At 37.8% G+C, this 8,671-nt stretch overlaps 1 pseudogene; it reads left to right on the forward strand.

Annotated features, from left to right (window-relative positions):
- The first annotated feature begins 331 nt into the window (after positions 1–331).
- Positions 332–2,849, forward strand: LOC131540800 (UDP-glucuronosyltransferase 2B4-like; annotated as a pseudogene).
- The last annotated feature ends 5,822 nt before the right edge of the window (positions 2,850–8,671 follow it).

Here is an 8,671-nt window from a genome sequence, read left to right on the forward strand (position 1 = left end):
AACAATAGATTAACTGAAACAATAATAAACATGAGTCTATCAAGGCTAAAGACCCCTGCCCAGAACTGGATTTACATTTCTCCAATCTCCTGTTTTTCTCCCCAAATCTGAAGTTTATTTTCACTATTAAATGTAGCCTAAATGTCTCCACTTTTCTCTTCTAATCCCTGTTAGCAGTGTTTAATATTTAGAAAGCTTAATATTTCTAAAGCTTATTACAGTAAATTAAATGATCAAATATCTCATAGTTTGTTAATATAGACTAATACATTTTAGCTACTACAGTGATATTTAACATGCCTGTCAGTCATATTGCTGCGGACCTTTAAATATGGTTACAGGGTGAGTAGAATCTCACCTCATTAAACCAGTTTGTGAAAATCTTATTATTTGCGTACATAGAGCGAAACTTTGTTTACAGTTTTTTTTGTTTAGTTTTTTTTGACGGAAGTTACTCCCATAATTCGCGCAAATCTTCATGGGGCTTAGGAAAAAGGTGGACCGAGGACAACGCTGAAATACAACACGAACTTTGCCCAAATTCTTTTGTGCACACCGTATTCCTCGTTCCCCAGATCACACGTTGCACTTATCCAGAAGCAACATTTCACCGTGATATCTGCAACATTCTTTGTGTTTTTACTGTTGTATGGAGTAGAGGCTGGTCATGCTGGCAAGGTTTTGGTGTTTCCAGGCGAGTACAGCCACTGGTATAGCATGCGTGCGATCATTGACGCGCTGGTCGATCATAACCACAGTGTGACGTTCTGGTCAGTTCTGCATCACCTACTGTACCACACACATGGAAGGAGCGGTTCGAAAGCGTTTAGAGTCAGCATAGAGAAAGAAGAGGCCATTGCCGTGTGGAGTTCATTCATTTCTGGATGAATGACACAGCCACAAAATACGAGAAAGTCTTCATGTTCTGGCGAGTGATGTCCAAGTTCATGGCGCTCTGTGATGACGCATCCAAGGCCATGGGGCGAATTCCAAACGGCTTTTTTGGAACGCCATTTGGGACGCCATTTGTAGGGACATTCTAAACGAAAGTGAACAACTAATTCCCTTCACGAAGGGCCCTTCCAGAAGTCTGTTAGCGAAGGGGACATACGATGGTCACTTCACGGAAGTGATTTCCCTTTCTAATCATGTGATCTTCAGTTAGGAGACCTAGTGATGCATTTTAAAGCAAAGTTGGGGTTTATTTTGACTTTACATGTAAACGTAAGTAGAATAAGCTAATTAAATTTGTCTTTATTTTTATGTAATACAAAATATTTTCGTCAGTGATAGAAATATGATTTAAGACTGTATTGTAAGCATGTTTAAGCAAGTTTAGTTTGAAAAAGTTTAATAGTAAATAAGACACAATTAGACAGTATTTGAATAAAATAATAACAATAAGAAGAAATATTTATTTGCAACAATTGTTGGAGCGCTGAATGCTGCACGCATGCGCAGCGTTGTCAAGGTAACATTTTGTCCTTCATTCCCTTCACCAAGGGAGTTCCAAATGCTTAGGAGACAGTAATGCCCTCCACCCTTCAAAGAATACACTTCAAGGGTTCTGCCCTTTTTAAGGAAGTAGGGCATAGGGATGCTCACTTCCTTTTGGAATTCGCCCCATGTTTCATGAGGATCTTTTACACACGCTTCATGAATCTCATTATGATGTACTTTTATCTGATCTGGCGACGGCATTCGGTGACCTAATGGTACAGAAGCTGAATATCCTGCACGTCCTGTCTCTGCCCCAATGATCGCTTATACTTTCGAGTGGCTTTCGGTGCATTCCAAACGGGATATATCGCCCTCCGAAGGGCACTTCGGAGTGAAAACAATCATGGCCACCATATTGAAGGGTCCTTCCAAACCGAAGTGCTCAAAACTGGCCACTTCAAAGGGCCCTTCGGAATGAAGGATTTCAAAGGGTACAACTGATGGACACTTCAGGACCCCATGATTCTTTGTGCTGATTCTTTCCATGATGACGGCGCCTCCGTGTGGGCACGAGATGATGACGCAGAAGGGCACTTCAAGAACCAGTTGTTTGGTCCCCTACACCCTTCAACCCTTCGAAGCTCTCACTCTGGAGGGTAAACCCTTTGAAGGGATTAGGGCATAGGGATGAGCCCTTCCGAATGGAACGTAGGGTTTGTGGTCAGATGCCTGCACCGCTGTCCTATGTTCCTGCATCCGCTTTGCATGATCACCTCACCGACAATATGAGCTTCACAGAGAGAGTTGAAAACATGCTCCTCTATATCATGCATACGACTATATTCCAACTGAGCGCAAAGTTTACATTTGATCGACTCTACACTGAAATATTGGGTAATATTTTTATTTATGAGTTTATGACTTTTACTGACTTTATGAGTAATCATGAATGAAATTATAACGAAATTAATTATAATGAAAAACACGTATAGGCAAAGTTTTTACTAGCCTAAATAATATACTGTCGAACAGCAGTGGTTTTAGCTCTGTTTGTATCATGGAATTTATTTGCGTTTTTGAGTTTATTTTACCATAGCAAAAAGTACATTTTTGGCAGAAGACATTTTTAAATCTCACTTTTTAATGTTTATTTAAAATGAGACAAGTCTGCTATTATTTTAATCTCCAAGTTTAGATCTTAAGGTTACTTACTTTCATGAACGTTTTTAAGAAACCATAAGAAACAGGTGAATAAAAACAGAGAGTCAATATTGAGAAATGATTATTTTAAGAAATGTAATCTGTTCGTCTCCTGTTGTGTGAGAGCTGTGTGTGGAGGGAGGGGAGTGTTGTTCATCTCATCTATGCTGTAAACCTGTGTGTTTCGATCAGGGCTGTCCCAAGCATAGGGCCCTGGTTGCAATGTGTTCATTAATTCTTAAAAAAAAAAAAAATGACATTTAAATTTTTTATTTAAAAAAGTGGTAACACTTTAGAATAGGGAACACTTATTAACTCTTAACTACGACTTTTCCCTCAATAAATTCTTAATTTGCTGCTTATTAATAGTTAGTAAGGTAGTTGTTAAATTTAGGTATTGGATAGGATTAGGGATGTAGAATAAGGCATTAATATGTGCTTAATTACTACTAATAAATGGCTAATATTCTATTAATATGCATGCTAATTAGCAACTAGTTAAGAGACCTTAAAATAAAGTGTTACCGAAAAAGTAAATTTTGTATTCTATATTAAGCTGTCATATGGTCATGTTACAGCTGTTACAATGTGCCCCACCACATATTTGTTTACTAGATAAAGGTTCAATTAATGTGGAAAAAATTAAATATAAAAATTATACTGAGTTGTTCTCAGAATTCAGAGTTGTTTGTTTGTTTGTTTTTGTTGTTATTGTTTTTCTCTCAGCAGGGATATGTGATTCCGGGTTCATATAAGCAGAACTTGCAGAATATGAAATTGGATTGGTTGATTCTGACTTTTCTGAATTTTTAATTTGTTGGAGGACTACACTGCAAACCTGCCAAGCCTCTGCCGGAGGTTTGCCATATATTATTTTGGAATATCTGCTTTTCTGGAATATTCTTGATTCTTTGTAATTTAAAATGTTACAAGGAATATTTACACAAATAGATCAAGTAACATTGTAATTTTATGCCAGTGGATGTATGTATGGTGAGGGATCTGATTTGGCTCAGACCTCAAAAGATGCAATGGATTTGCAGTATCAGTCCCATTTTTTGAACTGCATATGGCACTTTCACATGAGATTTTTGATGGAAAATCAGTTCAGTTTTCAGTTTTGAGGGTAATAATTTGACTTTCTTTTGTAATTCAGTACAACAGAGCTGTTAACGCTGTATGATTAATTATTTTGGACCTCCGGAAAAATGACACCCTGACATGATATGTGACTGATGGACAATGCACAGTCCCAAACTCAAATATTGAAAATATTCTTTACAGTGACATGAAATTCTGCGGATGAGGATGAATATAATATAATGAAATATTTACAATTCATTTTGTTTGCAATAAATACCATCTTGTCAGAATATACTGCTACTTTTGAACCAAAAAAAAATGCTTTTTGGATCCAGCTTGTACAGGACCATCTACCAGCAGGAGCAATGTAGGCTATGAAAACCATCAGAACCTTGGTAGAAATACAGAGCAGTTCAAGTGTGCATTGTTTTCTGTAGGTTCTGAATGAGAATGAACACTCAACTTTTGATAGAGTTACACATTATTTCCCCATGATTGTTATTTTTTGTGTAAATATGTCACATATATGCCTCTTCAAGTCTTGCTTCCAGCTTGTGTGTGACAGTATATGTCTTTTAGAGACTGGAGGAGTTTATTCAGAGCTCAGGAGATCATGGCTTTGTTGTTTTCTCATTGGGTTCCATGATCAGCAATCTGACATTGGAAAGAGCAAACACTATTGCTTCGGCTCTTGGTCAGATCCCACAAAAGGTGTGTAACTACCTTTTTATAGCAACATTTTTTCAGCTGCCTCAGTTCTGGAAATATTTTCCCCATTAATTTCATCTATAGAAATTTGAGGCCTAAATACTAAAAACCAGGGGCGGTTCTAGGATTTCATTCTCAGAAGTGCTTAGCCCTCAGTGAGAATGTGCAGCAAGAGACTTGATGAATGGTGCCTCTTTGTAAATTGACATTACTATATTACTGTACAGTAAATCAAAGGTAGCTTAAACTGGTACTTAATTTGGCACCAAGTCAATACAAAAAATATTATTAAGGATATAGTGAGACCAGTCTTTGTGCATTACAGTTCAAATCAGTATATGTAGGCTACTGTTTGAGTAACAGAAAATGGTCATAATATTGTTATTATTAGGGGTTCAAGTGCGTAGCGCTGAAACCCTATTGTAATTGTTAGAATGGTCATGGATGAGCGATTTCCACGTAAAACTTATCGTGCAGACCAAACCGTAAGTCATAGAGACTTGAAACTTGGAGGGATGGTAGTACTCACACCACCTACAACATGACTGAGGCTCGCCCCAATCGACCTGACGGGGGCGTTACAGCGGTCGAAAGTACAAAATCGCTCATAACTCCTAAACTGCCAGTCGCAGGCTCAAGTGTCTAATGTCGTTGGAATCCTTGGTTCATGCCGGACAAAACACATGCCTCAGATACCATCATGAGCCTGGCAAAATTTTGGGGTATTTCGTATTTTTTGAAAAACTTACTTTTGCGAACTAGTCCTAGGTTTTTCGCCCGATCGGAAACCAAACCAGTGCAGAAAGATTCTCTGGAGAGTGAATATCAATAATGATACCACTTGGTGGCGCTATAAGAGGGTAAAAACATAAAAATGGCTATAAATAGGCAACCATTTGTCCTATCAACATGAAAAAAGTCTTGGTTCAAAGTACCACAAGTGTCTGGTGGTTTTCTGCACATACATGTGATATTCGTATCATATGATAGACCTCCTTGTTCCGAACAACTTTGCCTCTAGAACCACTGCTGGCAAGTGTTTTAAATGATTGAGAAGATGTGCAAAAGAAGATGTTGAGAAGATGTGAACTAGTCCTAGGTTTTTTGCTCAATCTGGAAAAAACCACCACAGTGCAATTCTCTGGACTCTCTTGGTCAGGGGTCACCAAACTTGTTCCTGGAGGGCCTGCAGAGTTTAGCTCTAACCTTAATTAAACACACATGAACCAGCTAATCAAGGTCTTGCTTGGTATACTTGAAACTTCAAGGCAGGTGTGTTGAGGCAAGTTGGAACTAAACTCTGCAGGACACCAGCCCTCCAGGATCAAGTGTAGTGACCCCTGCTCTAGGTCAATAATTATGAAAAACATGTTGAAATTTACCCTTTGGGAAGCTATAACAGGGTCCTTTAGAAAAGGGGCCTGTCCAAATATACCCAAAAAGCCTATAAAGTCTAAACAAAAACTCAAAACTTCACGACACCTGCTGAGCACATGCGACAGGTGATTCTAAAAAGCATGCAAAGTTTTAGGGAGATAGGACCACAGCTGGTGCTATAACAGTCATAAACATTACAAAAACATCATATTTCTATGGTAAATCACCTGAGGCCTGTACCATGATGGTGGCTGAACAAACTCAGGGTTACAGGATTAGTTTTGAGTTGACAAAACCATACCAGTTCAATCTGGCTTTGTTGGTACCATGAAGCTGATCATCAACTTTCTCTGCCAACTCAGGCTTGATCCTGAGTTAATGGAGCGTGTGCACATGAATGTGTGACAACAGTAATGAGCAGCCAATCACATGCCTTGCAACTGTGATTCACTTCTCATGACAGAGTCAGTGCGATTCACTACCAAAGATTAAAAGATTGAACAATATGAAGAAGTTAAACACATTTACACAGCAAGATGAAACTATCTATCCATGAAAGAGGAAAACTTAAAGAAAACATCTTACCATATACAGTGGTGTGAAAAAGTGTTGGCCCCCTTCCTGATTTTTTTTTTTTTTTGTCACACTTTAATGTTTCAGATCATCAAACAAATTTAAATATTAATCAAAGATAACACAAGTAAATACAACATGCAGTTTTTAAATGAAGTTTTTTATTATGAAGGGAAAACAAAATCCAAACTCACATGGCCCTGTGTGAAAAAGTGCTTGCCCCCTAAACCTAATAACTGGTTGGGCCACCCTTAGCAGCAACAACTGCAATCAAGCGTTTGTGATAACTTGCAATGAGTATGTTACAGCGCTGTGGAGGAATTTTGGCCCACTCTTCTTTGCAGAATTGTTGTAATTCAGCCACATTGGAGGGTTTTTCGAGCATAAACTGCCTTTTTAAGGTCATGCCACAGCATCTCAATAGGATTCAGGTCAGGACTTTGACTAGGCCACTCCAAAGTCTTCATTTTGTTTTTCTTCAGCCATTCAGAGGTGGACTTGCTGGTGTGTTTTGGATCATTGTCCTGCTGCATAACCCAAGTTCGCTTCAGCTTGAGGTCACGAACAGATGGCCAGACATTCTCCTTCAGGATTTTCCATCATTGATGGTTCCATCAATTATGGCAAGTCATCCAGGTTCTGAAGCTGCAAAGCAGCCTCAGACCATCACACTACCACCACCATGTTTGACTGTTGGTATGATGTTCTTTTTATGAAATGCTGTGTTGGTTTTACGGCAGATTGTAACAGGACACACACCTTCCAAAAAGTTCAACTTTTGTCGCATCAGTCCACAGAATATTTGCCCAAAAGTCTTGGGGATAATCAAGATATTTTTTGGCAAATGTGAGACGAGCCTTTGTGTTCTTTTTGGTCAGCAATGGCTTTTGCCTTGGAACTCTCCCATGGATGCTGTTTTTGCCCGGTCTCTTTGTTATTATTGAATCATTAACACTGACCTTAATTGAGGCAAGTGAGGCCTGCAGTTCTTTAGATGTTGTTCTGGGTTCTTTTATGACCTCCTGGATGAATCGTTGTTGCGCTCTTGGAGTAATTTTGGTAGGCCGGACACTCCTGGGAAGCTTCACCACTGTTCCAAGTTTTCTCCATTTGTGGATAATGGCTCTGACCATGGTTTGCTGGAGTCCCAAAGCCTTAGAAATGGTAATAACCCCATGACACTAAAACACGTTTGCACTCTAAAAACCCTTCAATAAACTCACCCTCCGGGCATTTATTGACTTCCCCTTGTCGTGTGACTCTTCACCTCGTTACAACATGTATATTATTAAATGAAAGGTTGAATGGTAATTTATATTTATTTACAGAAATATACTGTGACAAAACTTTAAACTCTAATATGTATAGCTTTAGTTTCATCAGTGTTTGATGCAGGGTGTAAGGGGTGTAAAATACTTTAATTACTTCATTGTACTTAAGTATTATTTAGGGGTATTTGTACTTTATTCTAGTACAATTTAAACTGACTGCTTGTACATGTTACTTATTTGCATATTATATTTCTGAAGAAAAACAGTAGGCCTACTTTTTTCAGTACTTTTTAATCCTTACAATTTTATTTTAACATGCTCATTTCAAGGTAAAGTCTACGCACATTAAATATGGTAAACATACTGCAAAAGCATACTGAGGTAACACATTTGCTTTTTTCCCAAAGAAATGTTTATATTTTTGTCTGTTTTAATAATTCTGTATCAACATTTTCTGATAAAAAAAACTTTAAATGCCCCAAATAAACAATTAAAAGATTTATCATTATAGACGTTGAATGCACAACACAAAAAGTGCCATTTAAAAAAAGTTAATGTTGAAACGTTCTTGTATTCTGTCTGGAATGTTTCCGGCCTCTATATCACATCTTGCTCATTAAAGGGATAATCCATCCAAGAATGTAAATTCTTTCATCATTTACTCACACTCATGCTGTCCCAGATGTGTACGACTTTCTTTCTTCAAATGAACTCGAAGATTTTTAGTCCATATAATGCAAGTGTACAGGACGGCTTCAGAAACCACACAAAGTGAACACAAGGGTCAAATTTAAAACGTTTTTTGGATGGCAGTATAATGGGGCAGTGGTTTGAACATGAGCAAGTGCTTGCTCCTGATTTGCTTATTTCACACATCACATTTAAAAAAAAAAAATTTTTTTATCAGTGCTGTGTTTTTAATGGACTAACTTTATAATTTTCTCACAATAAAATGAATTGTATTTCATTCTTTTTCTAGTAATAATTAATTGTTTGTTTTGATTTACCATAGCCTAAGA

This window comes from Onychostoma macrolepis, chromosome 05 (assembly GCF_012432095.1).
Source record: "Onychostoma macrolepis isolate SWU-2019 chromosome 05, ASM1243209v1, whole genome shotgun sequence".
Classification (NCBI taxonomy): Eukaryota; Metazoa; Chordata; class Actinopteri; order Cypriniformes; family Cyprinidae; genus Onychostoma; species Onychostoma macrolepis.